This window comes from Pezoporus wallicus, unplaced genomic scaffold (genome assembly GCF_028554395.1).
Source record: "Pezoporus wallicus isolate ANWC-B61680 ecotype Strahan unplaced genomic scaffold, APGP_CSIRO_Pwel_v1 contig_6789, whole genome shotgun sequence".
Lineage (NCBI taxonomy): Eukaryota > Metazoa > Chordata > Aves > Psittaciformes > Psittacidae > Pezoporus > Pezoporus wallicus.
The window spans coordinates 889,977-904,105 of NW_026637361.1; the positions used below are offsets into that span (position 1 = coordinate 889,977).

The 14,129-nt window shown below is 38.8% G+C and overlaps 1 protein-coding gene across 9 annotated transcripts in view; it reads left to right on the plus strand.

Moving 5' to 3' along the window:
* The window catches only part of AFG2A (AFG2 AAA ATPase homolog A), a 227,132-nt gene that overhangs the window by 129,629 nt on the left and 83,374 nt on the right, over nucleotides 1-14,129 (plus strand). The window lies entirely within an intron of this gene.

Genomic DNA, 14,129 nt, shown 5'->3' on the forward strand with positions numbered 1-14,129 from the left:
TTCTAATGGAAATGGGATTTTTGAGAATGATGCTTTGGGCATACTGGGTGAGATATTCCACTGCTTTTTGAGTTTCAAACAGGTGTGCTTGGGCTTTCAAGTGTTCTTGTGCTTTTTCTGTGCCCAGTTTATCCTTGCAGAAATCACAGTGTGTAAAAGCCTTTTTCATCCTGCTTATTTTCTGCTGGTGTCTTGGCAAAACAGAAGAGATTCTCCATAGCTACTCTAGGAGAGGGACTGGCGCTTACATTTGACGTGGGGTCTGCAGCCACAATTAGAAGTGTGACCTGTGTGCGAGCTGGAGCTCAAGGTTGCAGAGATGTGTTATTTAGGTGGCTTGGGCTTGCAGTGGAGCTTGTGTCCCCGTCTCTGCTGGGGTTTATTTGGTTCCTTCTAGTGCTGAAGCTCAGATCAGCCGTCTCACTCAGACGAGATCTGGGACTGGGGTACATAGAGCTAGCCTGAGATACATTCCAGGGAAAGCTGTTTTTCCTGTGATCCAGGTATGCCTTTTTTCTGCTATCCAGGTCAGAGCTGACCTGCAGTGTTGTGCTGTTACATACGCTGCTCATCAACAGCTTGTTACTGCTAAACCAGCCACTGCAGCTTGCTCCTCCACTTTGGTGCTATATCATGGAGCTAGAGTTGCTTCTGATTGCTCTGTGGCAGTGATATAGAAGTTTATAAGACCTTAAGAATTGCTTGAGGCATAGGAGGATTAAGAAGCTGTACACATAAGACTAGAAGCAAAAAAAAAAAGGATGCTAATTTAATGTGAACCCTGACTTCGTAGGATGCTTCTGACAAAGCACTTTTAAAACTGAGCTGGGCCTTGTTTTGCCCAACACCTCAAACATAAACCGTTGATGTTAATATCACAGTGTTTTGAAGATGTAGAGTTAGAAATTATTAGTTTTACTATCTGATACTGTTTTGCACCATCCTGCCAGCATTCCTATGCATCATGTGTGTGATCGTAGCTAAGTGCTGTAGGGTTAACAGAAATGCCATGGAAAAGCAAACTATTTGTTTGATTCTTCCATAGTCCTGACTGCAACTTTTGCATCTTCTATTTTGATTTCACTTGTGGAGGAGCTTACCTGAGAGAAAATCAGCTGCACAATGGCAGCTTAAGACTAGGCTTCAACCTCAAGTCCTTGTGCCTGCTTGGACTTTAAGGCAGTGACCTGTCTAGGGGCTGGGTTTTCAGGGTAGCATGAGAAAGGAGAGTAGGAACTCAGTTTTTACAGATGCAAATATTGGGGGTTTTACCTTATTGTCTTCCTGCCTCTCCCCCAAAGGAAACATTTTCTGATGATTTTTCTTACCCAGTAACACATTTCTGTGTGTTTTGTGTGAAGTTACAAATAGAAGTGAAATACTGTTTTATAATGTCAGGAGTCTGGCTTTCACACCCCCTCCCTTTCTAAGTTCAGGCCTGCACTCTGTCCGCTGTGTATCTGATTCATTTTAGTTACTCCAGGTATGTGTTTATATAACCTTTTAATACTCAGGACCTGGGTGACCTTGGCATAACACCATGAATCATATATGGGAAATGTAAAATTAGCAAGAAGAAATGAAGTAAGTGTATTTATGGTCAGAAAAGTAATTGCACAAATCTCTTCTTAAGCAGCAGATACACTTCCTGTGTATGTTTTGAGTTGTCTCTGCTGACTTCCCTAACAAAAATGAACCCACAGGGAACTTAAATCAGCTTGGGCTTTGAGAGACAATTTGCAGGCTGATAATTAGTTGTGTTTCTGTGAACATATTTATATTAATGTTGAATGTAGACCATATCCGATTTAGATGCTAGTGAGAGATATAAGACAGGGATATCCCATGTATGATTTCATTTATATTTATTTATACAGATTCATAGAACTCATTAAGCATTCATTCTGTACTCTGGACTCCTGACACATAAATCTATGTGTGCGTCACTACTTATTATTATTTTCTGTAAAGACTGCTCAGCACATCTGAAATCAAAGCTGAGCATCACCTAACAGTAAAACAAGTCCATAACTGCATAAATCTCTCCAGCCTCTGTCCATCTCCTCTTGTGAGTTCAGCTGCACTTCAAATACAGGATGATGTGTGGCATATACCTGAATTGCAAGCACTCAGGAATGAGAGATATTTCCCAAACAATTTTTGAACATTGCTTTTCCTGAAAGGACTCTTCTTTTAGTCTGTTCCCCTCTGCCTTCCAACTGATGAAACTTTGTTAGCAACTGTTAGCTGAAGGTGTCCCAGAAAATTGGCTGGGATGCAGTGGTTTCTTTAGGTAATAAAGATATTTCATGTTATTAATTCATGTATGGTACGACCTTACTGAAGGTGAAACTTTCAAAAATACTTTGCTCAAACTTTTTCAGACTGGAGGGTCTGTCTAGAACTAAGAAACAATCAGATGTTTGAGACTCATACTCCTAAAGTGCCTTCAAAAATTTTGAAATGTGATATGAAATTTAGATGTACCTTCACTAGCTGATTTATTCCAGTTAGGCAAACTATGGTTATGATTTAGAGGATCCCTGCTGGTTTTTTGGTGGAATGATTTGGAGAAAACAGTATTTCCTGCTATTTTGTATACATTGGTTGTCATATTTTTCCCTGCCTTTGCCTCCCTCCAGGTGAGAAGTTAATTTTCTTCTAACAATGTGTCCTGGGTTCAGCAGTAGCAGTCATGTTTCTCCTCCTTGGTAGCTGGTGCAGTGCAGTGTTTTGACTTTCGGCTCGGGAACAGAGCTGATAGAGATGTTTTGGTTTGGCCAAGGACTTCATGAGCCTCGTGCTCTGCCAGGGAGGAGGGGAAGCTGGGAGGAAGCAGAGACAGGACACCTGACCCAAGCTAGCCAAAGAGGTATTCCATACCACAGCACGTCATGCCCAGGATGTAACTGGGAGTTAGCCGGAAGGGCTGGGAGACTGCAGGGTTGGAGGAGGTATCGGTCGGTGCTTGGTCGGGGCTGGGGGGGGCAAGTTATCGGTTGGCTGGTGCTGAGGTGTTGTATTCTCTTCCCTTGTTATTTCCTTTATCATTATTATCATTGGTGGTAGCAGTAGTGATTTGTGTTACACCTTAGTTACTAAACTGTTCTTATCTCAACCCGTGGGAGTTGCATTCTTTTGATTCTCCTCTCCATCCCTCCGGGAGTAGGGGGGAGGGCAAGAAAGGGGGGGAAGTGAGTGAACGAGTTACCTGACTGGGTTTAAACCACAACACAATGCTATGTAGAACATTTCCTGCATGTGGCAGTTAAATTAAAATGACTAACAAGTGGTTATTTTAATACGTACAAAGTTTTTAAAAAGCAAAAACTCAGAAAAGGCAGTAACACCTATGGGGTCCTTAAAAAGCTGTTGGTGGGCTAGTTGATTTAGTAAACAAAAGAGTCACAAAGCCAAATTCATGCATTTGTGAGAAAAGAAGATGCAACACCTGTGCATACACAGTTACTGATAGGCAGCTCTAAATTTCACCATTGGAATGCAGAGACAAAAATAACCTCTTGAGTCTTGCAGACCACCTGATACATGACTGTTCTCCTGTGGTCAAAGCAAACCGGAGGATAGCACTGTCTGTGCTTAGTGCAGAACCTTCCCTAGTGTCCACCAGCATGTTAGAGCTTTAGTCTGGCTGGAGCTGGCACCTCTTCAGAGAGATGACATGGACAGGAACACATAATTGTTCTAAGTCACAGCTTGCTTGAAGCAAATTTTAGTTACCCTGTATGTTGCAGCTTAATTCTACTGTCCTCTTTTGGAATGAAAATCATTTCAGACTTGACCTTTCCTACAGAAATACAAATTCCTGTATAAAAGCTGTGAATTGTGAATTCAAGAAAACACTGAATTAGTGGGCTATGAATAACTCACCCTTTATACAAGAACAAAGTTATCAATATCATGTGCCCAGCTTTCCATCCTCTAGACCCTCCCTACACTTTTTAAGCTTTGCCAAAACTCAATTAGTTTTTAAATTTTTCATATGTTTTGCCAAAATGTGATTTAAAAACTGGGCAGGGTGTGTACAAAAACATGTGCATGTGGAAGGAAGGCTTTCATGTAAAATTTTTGGTTTGGGGGTTTATGTCATGTTGAAGAAATACTTGGAGACTCCAAACGTGTTTTTTCCTAATGACTTCTTTCTTCCACTTAGACAGCTTGGAATGAAAAACCTACTTACATCTCTTGTCTGTCCTCGCCATAGTGTGGATTAACTTTACCTGTGCTGGATACAATGCACATAGGCAAGATTAGCAGTGTTTTGTACGAACATCAATTAAGGACTGTCTTGTCTTCACAAAAGAAGCTGCAGAGCAAAGCAAAATGAGAGTGCTTGTGTATTGCAGAATATTCTTTCTTCTGTGATATTTTCAGCTTTCAGGATTGTGGAGTTTCCCTGAGCAAACTGGTTTTGCTTCTTTTTCCAAGATTGTATGTGAGGGCATAGAAGGATTTAAAAGCAGTGGCACTCGATTTTGATTTGAGAACATTTTTTTTCCCAGCAGCTGATTCATGTGCTGAAGTTATCAATAATTAACTGTTATTTTGATTAGGAGGGAAACAGACCCATTACTTAATTTGAAACAAGCGGTTCCGTCTCTGGTTCAGATGCATTTGAAAGCCTTTTGCTTTTTGCATAGCCTGTGAAGTCTCACCTTCTCTGAATTTTTTTCATATGTTTTGTTTTGTCAGACAGATATTTAAACAGGCAGGTGGAGAGAAAGGGTTTACAACTACCAAAGCCTGCATGTTGAATTGCACACCCAGATCCTTAGTTTCTATTACCCAATATGAAGTTAGACAGCAGTATTCTAGGCACTGAGAAATCAATCTGAAACATTTTAACGGGCTTAAGAAATAGTTTGATTAGTGTTCTAGTCTTCTAGGTACACCAGAAGCCATTGTGCTCCTTGGAAGGCCACATTATGACCACAGAGGTAAAGACTGTGCAAGAGCATACCTTGCTTACTACATCTGCTAATCATTTATCAGTTGAGGATTCCTGTTTTTTCACACAACTATGAGTAGTTCTACATTGAGAAGGTAGTTGGTATGTTTCACTGTTTGTCCAGCTCAGCCATTTTTCCCCATCTACTCCTTTCAGACAGCTCAAGTTATCTTTCCTTTATGGCAGTGTTCATATGTAGTGCCTTCTACACCTTGTCAAGATTTGAGTGTTTTAGTTAGAATTTCCCCATGTCTTCCTCAGTCCTTTATTCTCAAATACAGGTGAGATCTTAGAGCACTATTAGATATGTTGTTGTGGCTTGAAAAAGAGAGGAGAAAATTCTCAAAATGGGAACCTAAGTCTTTCCTTGGGCCTTGGTTGACCAAAGTGCTTAAGCAAAGTGTTTAAGTCCTTTATTTTAAAGACTTATTCACTGGCTTTTAAACATGGAAAGACTTTCTTGGATGACAGTTCAATCTCCTTAGTTATGAGCAGGAAGTAGCTTCCTTGAGCTCTGTCTGGTTTTCTAGGCTGCTGATTTATTCTGGAAACCAGAGTGGCAAGTCTACATCTTGTCTGCTGCTGGGAATCCAAACACTTTGGGGAAAAGAGTGTGAATTTTTATGTCTGATGGATAAAATGAGGACATGCTTGTATGACTCAGAGATTAAACTCTTAAAATGAAAAATCTGAGTGCAAAGGTAAAGATGTAACAGTCGTTAATTGTATTTACAAAGTAGAACTTGTTCTCTGTCCTCTATAATCTGCATAATATTTAAAACAGAGCCAAATAGTTTGCCAAACTTCTGTGGCTTCCAGGCGCCTTAAGATGTTCCCTCATACTCAGAGAGAGGTGATTACTGAAGTTCATCATAAGTACAAAAACAAGAGAAGTAACTGCCCTGTTTTGTCAGGTGATGTGAGGGGACATCATTGGTAATTGGCCAAAAATACTTTATCTCACTCAGGCCTGTAGGGATGCTGGGGAGGGACTCTTCATTAAGGACTGTAGTGATAGGACAAGGGGTAATGGGTTAAAACTTCAACAGGGGAAGTTTAGATTGGATCTAAGGAGGAAATTCTTTCCTGTTAGGGTGGTGAGGCACTGGAATAGGTTGCCCAGGGAGGTTGTGAATGCTCCATCCCTGGCGGTGTTCAAGACCAGGTTGGACGAGGCCTTGGGTGATATGGTTTAGTGTGAGGTGTCCCTGCCCATGGCAGGGGGATTGGAACTAGATGATCTTAAGGTCCTTTCCAACCCAAACCATTCTGTGATTCTATGATTCCTTATGTCTCTGCTACTACTTCCAGAGTGGCTAAAAACATCCCAGTGGGGTGGCAGGTCTGGGAGTGAATACATTTATTTGGGCATACACCCTTTTGTTAAAGGCTGCCTGTCACTGTGTTCTGGTACAGACTAGGGATACCCATAACCAAGCAAATGATGGAAACCTTCTTCAGAAATCTGGCAGTTCCAGTAAATATTTCAGGAAATATCCAACAACAGTATAAACACTGTTGTCGGTTATTCTGTAGGAAATATATTTTCTCTCATTTTTTTAAATGTTCTTGATAATTCTTGATACCTGAGGATATTCAGAAAATAGCCATATCTCATTAGATTGCCCCAGTTGTTTTCCTAAATGTTTCCCTCTGACATCCTTGTTTTAGTTTTTCTTTTTTTTTTCTAGTTTCAGAGGAGAAGAAAATCTTGCAGAAATTTCCTCTGCATTTCTTCTGCCATGGAGATGTATTTACATCTGTTTCTTTGCAAATATCTGTACTTCTTTAATTGTTTATTTTTCTACTTCATTTATGCACAAGTTTATAGCCAGAAACCGTTTTAAAAGATGTCTCTTTAAGAAATAATCTTAAAATGTTTGATGTGTGAGAGACTTTGATGTTATGCTACAAAGCATAAAAAGCTTTGTTGGCATTGCTACCTGAATGTTGGAACAATTTTGACAGCACGGTCATGCCGCTTCTCATTCACGTGATAGCCAGTCGTTCTCATTATCTCAGAGCTGATGGCACAGAAAGAGTCCTGCTCCTGCACCCCTCCAAATCCCTGCCTCCCTTCTGGAGGTGACAGGGCTGGGAAGAGTGGTAGGAGAGGATAGGATGCGCTAAGGACCTGGCCCTCATAGCATTTGCTTGTATGTGTGAATGAATGAAGGCCAGACTTTCAACTCCTCCTACAAGTCTGTAGGTTTTCTGTGATTACCTGAATTCCTTGAGGAGAATTTTATGTTCTGTGGTTGCATATATGCGAATACAGTTCTTCATGCTGTATTGCACTGTCTTCAGCACCACTGATTCACCTTTGGAAGTCACTGTGTTTTCATCTCATTCATCCCACAATGTTATCTAGGCATTGCTGCAGGAGGAACCCTGTTATTTCTGAGAAACAGTCAAAGCTAATAGGCAACCAAGGCATACCAATTTAGTTAACAGAGGAAGGTCTGGCCTCACTTAGCAGAGAGTGTGTGAGCATACGTGTAACTGGAAACATTTGTTTTCCCTCTGTTTGTGAAACTGGGGAAGGCTCATTGCCAAGAGAGGAGCATCAAACAATGTTGTAATGTCTTTTGATGTTTCTTTCTTGGTCTTAAATCATGCTCTGATGTTAATTAGTTTGGTGGGCTGCTTTTTTTTTCTTTTAATCATTTAATGATTCAAGTATATAAAACTATTTTCTTTGCCTACACCAAAATATTGCAGACTGGTGAAACGCTACTTGAGGTTAGAGTGGCTCTGTGAAAGCCAGGGACTTGCTCAAAAAGCCAGCTGGTAACAAACAGAACAAGTATTGCTACAAATTCTTTAGCAGCTTTAGGGTCTGTAGTACCAAATGTTGATAGGAGCTGAAAAGTGCTTGATGTAGCGCTGAGAGAACCAGAAGCAGCCCAAGGCAAAAGGTTAAGAGGTAACACAGGGTTTGTAAAGACCTAGGAACTAATATCTGTGCTCCATAATATGGTTTTCTTCTGAACCTTTCCAGTATTTCTTTCTTGACTCAAATTTTCTTCCATCCTCAGAGGACCCTTTGTTTTCATGGAGTTTTAGACTTTCTATAACCTGTTACAGAGTATTTGCATTCAGTAAAATTTCCTTAAATAAGCCACTATAGAGAATGGCCTTTAAATGAAGAACAGTCTTTGCAGAAAATTGTCCAGTAAAAACTTAAATAAAATGAGAAAAAACACGAGACCTGAATTGTATTAATTTATCTTGTGACTGCACAAACCAGAATTATGTTCATTGCACTTCAGGACTTTCATCATCTATATTTTAATTAAATATTACACCTATTTAGTATCTGTGGATAAATTAGCATCTTGCCACTAGTCAGATGTTTTAAATGGGGTTTGTTCTTAGTTATTATTCATTATGTATTTTATATGCATTTATTATATATTTTAATTAATTAACCAGGGGGTAAAACTATTTTGTAGGAGAAGTCTTAATGGGTACACAAATAAGATGATAATTTTATTATTGTAAAAGCGTGAAATGCTAAATGGTTCTGTTTTTCTTACATATTTACCTTATTTATTGCAGTGATGAAGGTAAAAATGTTCCGATAGTGAAGAGCCAAAAAGTACTAATCTAAGCTAATCAAACTGATTCCCTTTATAGTCTATTGCACTTGTGTAGTTATAAATTTAAGGGCATAAATAACTTGATTTAGGTATCTTTTCTGATATCTTTTATGCCTCAAGGGCCCCTATCAGTGGTGTGCAGGGTGATTAGCTCGCTGACAGGCAGATGATACTCATTTTGCTGTGGTTTGTTATCTGACACTTAAAATATTCATGGTCATGACGCAAAAGTCTGACTTACCCTCCTCTTAAATAAGAAAAAAATAAAAAACAAAAGAACTGGAGTATTTGGAATATTTTAAAGAGAAGTTTTCTTTATGCCCTGGTCTCAGATGCTTATGCTATTGCTTCTCTCTCAGTAGAGAGACAAAGCCCCTGAACATTCTGTAGAAACTTTCATTACAGTGACCACATTCCTGAGAAGTACTTGGGTTAGCAAAATTATCCATTTTATTTGTGAGGCAGTCTATCAAGGAAAACCGTTACCATCATTAATCAGTTTAATATTTCTAGATCTTGTATCTAGATGCTTAGATCAGCAGGCATAATATTGCCTGCACAGGGAGATGATGAATTTTGAGTGTTTCCCTTCTTAAAGTTTTCAAAAGCTTTTGCCTGTGTAACACTTTTCTGAGAGACTGGAAGAGAAGTGCCTTAAGTATAGCTAATTATTTACTTACCTCATTAAAGGTAAGTAATACATTTCTTGGAGGTATGTGACTCATTACACTTATCTCTGCTAACTTTTCCTCTGCTTACTATAACCTTTTAAACATTTTAAGTAGAGATAGTGGAATGTGAACATGCTTCTGGAGCTGTCAGTTTGCTGGAAAAATACATAAATTAAACCCTAAAAGAAGCCCAACATCCCCAAAATACATTGGACACAAACTTTCAAGGGACTTACATGCCATTTGTTTCAGTGTGCAGAAGTGGGTATCTACCCATGATGCTGTTAATGTGCATAAACTATGGTTATAAACTATATAAACTATGGCATCTTAAGACCCAGTGGCATCTGTGCAGGCTGTGTTTGTTATGAGTGACTGGTAATAAAGAAGATTCGTATTGGGGAATACTGAGTACCTCTTTGCATTCTTTAGGTTTTTGACTGCTGTTGAGGCAGCAAGCATTTGCCTGGCAGTGGGGCAAGGCTCTTGAGAATAACCTACACGAGGTGCTTTGGTTCAGTGGACACATATAGTGCCAATTTCCCTGACATTTTGGTTTTCTCATCCATATCGATTAAAAGTTGAGAGTGAAGCACCCAAAGATGTAAAGAGTGGAGAGCAAAGGCATCCATGTGGCTAGGTATCAAGTGGCTAAACAAATTGAGAGAACTGATGTAGAAGTCAATACCGGTACATTAAATGTCACATGGAATCTAGATTTCTCAGCATACTTATGAAGTCAAAATAGAGCTGTGAAACTCAAAGACACATTAGATTCTTAATTTTCTTCTGGTGATTGGCTCACCTAATAGACTGCTACTGCTTTATTAGCTTTGGTGTTTGATGTCTGTACTGATATTTTGCATATAAATCTGTATTATTCCACATGATGGAGGGCTTTTCTACTATGTGAAAATTCACATAAATGTTGGAAACGTTCCCCCAAACAATGTTCGTAATAGGAACACTTTTCCTTTCTCATCATATGAAGCAAATTGGATAATTCTGGAAAATGTTGACCTACTTCTTTCATGTCTGAAAAAGCACAAAAATGAACAATACAGTTGATTCCATATGGGTCATCTTTTGCATTTTTATATATAAAATAGCATTATGGACAATAGTAAATAGGCTTTTAATGTGCTACGGATTTAGCCTCCGGTATTTGGCCAGCGTCCCAAGACCTGCTCCTCATGCTGTGTCAAGTATACAAGTATACATACTATACAAGTATAACCCATTACTGTATGTTACATGTGTAGATGATAGTGGGGACTCCAGGGTAACAAGTTTAGACAGTAGGAAGGCTGGGCATATTCCCTGAAGGAGTTCTAGTATGTGCTTATCAGAGGGATTTAAAGAATAGGCATTGCCACACTGTTCATCTTTCAGGTTAATTTTTGTTTATGGTTATATAGATCAGGTCTTATGTACCAGACTGCTGTGCTTTCTTTTATCAGCTTCTGTACATGTGGAATAGTTTGAAACAATTTTATCTTCAAGTGAAATGTTAGCAAATAGCTTCCATGCTCTAAAAATTATCAAAAATAATTTCTAAAATTGTCTGACCTTGGCCAGCCTGAATATAAAAGGCTAGAAATTTCAAGCCATTCTTATTTCTATAAAGCTAACAGCTTTACTTTGTGTTAATAGTTCCCTTTAGCATACAAAAGACCTGATATAATTTCTTTATCTCAGCTGAAGTTGTCAAAGTGTAGTTGAGATATCCAGAGCCATCTGACTGAAAAAAGCAGGTTACATTTTCCTTTCATGTCGGATAACTTTTTGAAGGTGTTCCTGTGGTTAAAAAAAAAAAAAGAAATCAATGTTTCTGATTGGTTTTGTTTAACAGAAATGTGAGTTTCTTTGCTAACCAACTGGATTTTTTTACACAAAGTAACTATTTCACTGGAGGAAGTACTTTGGTTTGAAAATGCTGCTGTGGTACTGCAGCTCAGGTGCTTCACCCCTCTGCTTTTGGAGAGTGCTGGGGGTCCCCAGAGCCTACATGCAACTGGCGAATGTTGCCACAGCACAACAGCATGAACAGCCAGCCACCTGCATCCCAAGGGACATAGCTCAGCCAGGATGTTCGCAGTACATGTTTTTACCAAAGTTTATGGTTTCAAAGCAGAAATTCTAGAGAAGCACTATGTAACTATATGTGAGTCTTTTACTTGCTTTTCTGACCCAAAAGTTCTTAGCCTGAGGTCTTCCCTGGAAGATGAAGGGAAACAAAGGTGTGGCCAGCTCTAGCTGCTGGCATTTGTTTCCGGTCACTGTCAAACTGCAGTGCTAATTATGGCAGGTGCTTTCAAGAACAGCTCATGTGCATGAATGCCATTGACATCTATGGCTCTTTTGACATATCTTAATGGAAAATATTCTCTTTCTACTTTTTGGCTTTTTCTGTTCTCTCCTTGCGCTTCTATTTTTACACTTTTTTGTTCCCTTCTCCATGGTCTGGCTCCAAATCCAGGTGCTTTCATTCTGTGGTAGAAACAGTTAGTGCTGGTTTGCATTTTAGCTGCAATTCCTGGATAAGGAAGCTCTTTAACCTGGGCTTTAATTCCCTAGGCAGAATAGAGCTGTCTGTGATCCTTGTGTTGATCACAGTAAGTTAGAGATAATTTCCACATTCTGGAATTCCCTGCTGGCCAAAAGGGCTCAGTGACAGGATAATGAGTAAGATTCAACCACCGAAGTTTTAGGATTTTAAGGTTATATAAACTTGCTGATTCATATAATGGAAAAGCCACTGGCCACTGTTTAATTTCTGGGACCAGCCTCTGCTGCTGTAAATATTAGTAAAGTGCTGAAAGATGACAGTGGAGCTGCACTGGTTTACAACAGCAGGCTGGGGCTTTTATGTCTTTTATGTCTTTCACTTAAGAAGTGGAAGTGTACACGTGATTCTCCCTTCAGTAGAATTGTCAGTGAAGAATTTGGGAATGTAGTGGAAGGGTATGATGAATAATCTGAAACTAGTTCTGAAAAAAAGATCCCTGTAGTCTTAATTCACAGAACTGAGCAAACAGCACACCAGTCACTCTCAATGCATGCAAACATGGTATTGCTAACACGTATAAAATACAAGCTATATGTATTATGAAATGCCATATTAAACAACAGCATTTCTGCTGAAGAGGGTTTTGTCGGCAAAAAAAATATGTACATGATCCAGTTTCCCACTGAGAGAGCTAAAATCATAAAGATTAACAGCTACTTTTCTACTTTATGCATTTATAAATATAAATTTATAAGTGATATTCTCCCATCAGTTATAAATGGTATTTGAATAGCTTTTTTTCTAAGTTAATTCTCATATTTTTAGAATGTACTGTTAAACCATTGTTTGTAGAGATTTTAAAAAGTGGAGTGGGTATTTTAAGAGCATTGGAAAATGGGATTTGGAAATCTGGTCAGGTCTTCAATTCCATGGTTTTCTCTAAATATTTTGCAGCTGTTTGTAGCCTCTTGGAACTGATTTTCATTAGTTTTATTGCTTCAGTCCATTCCTGCCAAGTTCGATGGAGGCTTTGGCGTATGTGGGGTGGGTTTTGTGCAGGCAGCGAGTCTGTGCGAGAGCTGTGTCAGTCTGGTTCCTGCCTGTGGTTCCTAATGGGATGCTCATTAAACTCTCCTAGGAGTACTGCAGAGTAAACTGGATCTATGGTACCCTTCAAATAATATATTGTAATTAATGTAAAATGACTCACAGAGAATAATTTTCTTTGATAATCGTACCATTATTTAACAATAATTCCTGTGGGTTTACTTTAAGTAACTTCATATGAAGATTGTATGTGCCCACAGGTACTGTTTAAAAGCTAGTTGGGTAATTAAACATTTTTGCTGTAATTGTTACCTCTTACAGCTGCTGTGCTGAAATTCGCAAGAATTAAAACCAGAAGGAAAAACAGCAGGAAATATGTAATTGCGGGGAGGAGGAGGGAAGAGAGGAAGTAAGCTGCTGGGAAATTCCAATTGTCTGTCTTAAAAGAAAATACAAGTAGGAAGTTGGAGGATTTGTTTCTGAATAACTTGCAATATGTTAAGTTTCATTTCATCATTATGAATAGTAACATCAGCTGTATTATGATAATTTAGCATCCATTTAGTATATACTAGTTAATAGAAAATTAAGATACTTTTTATTCCAGGTTCATTAAGGCGTAATTAAAAAAATATTACTTGATAAGTAGTCCTTCCTTTTTGATAGTCAGTATAGTTTTGAGGAGATTATTGTAAAGATGGTGGGAAAAGTGTTTCTTACTGTTTTAGTAAGGTAGATTTTGCTAATGGATCACAACCATTTTCTGCTTACAGTATATTACTGTCTGCATGAGTCTCTAGGAGGTAGTGTTTATATTACCTTGTAACAATAATTCTAACAATCTCAAATCTAGTCCTTAGGAAATTGATTATTTAGGGCATTTCTAGTTTGAGTTGAAGAAAGAAAGGTGAGTAATTGAGACAAGGACCAGTCTCTTCCATAGCTCTCCATAGACAGAAATGCATTGATGTGGTCATCTGTCAAACTAAAGAATTTTGAATTCACTGTCAAAAGCTATTTTTCTGTGTACATGTTATCTAATTCCAATATTTATTTTACCTAAAACTGGTCCTTTCTTTGTGAAGGAAATGTCAGATGTGATGCTGAAGTCTCAACTAAACAAACAATTGGAAAAACTTCTGAGACTCAGCCATTATCCATTTTATTCCTGTGCTCAGCACTTCCATACTTGATTTAAAAGGACACACAAGGGCGCAGCTGCAATTAAGAGTACCCCTCCAATTCCTTTGCCTAGTCCCCCTCCATCTCCTTTTTTCAAAGTAATCTAATGTAGATCCACACAAACAACATGTGACGGGTTAAATGTCCTGTTC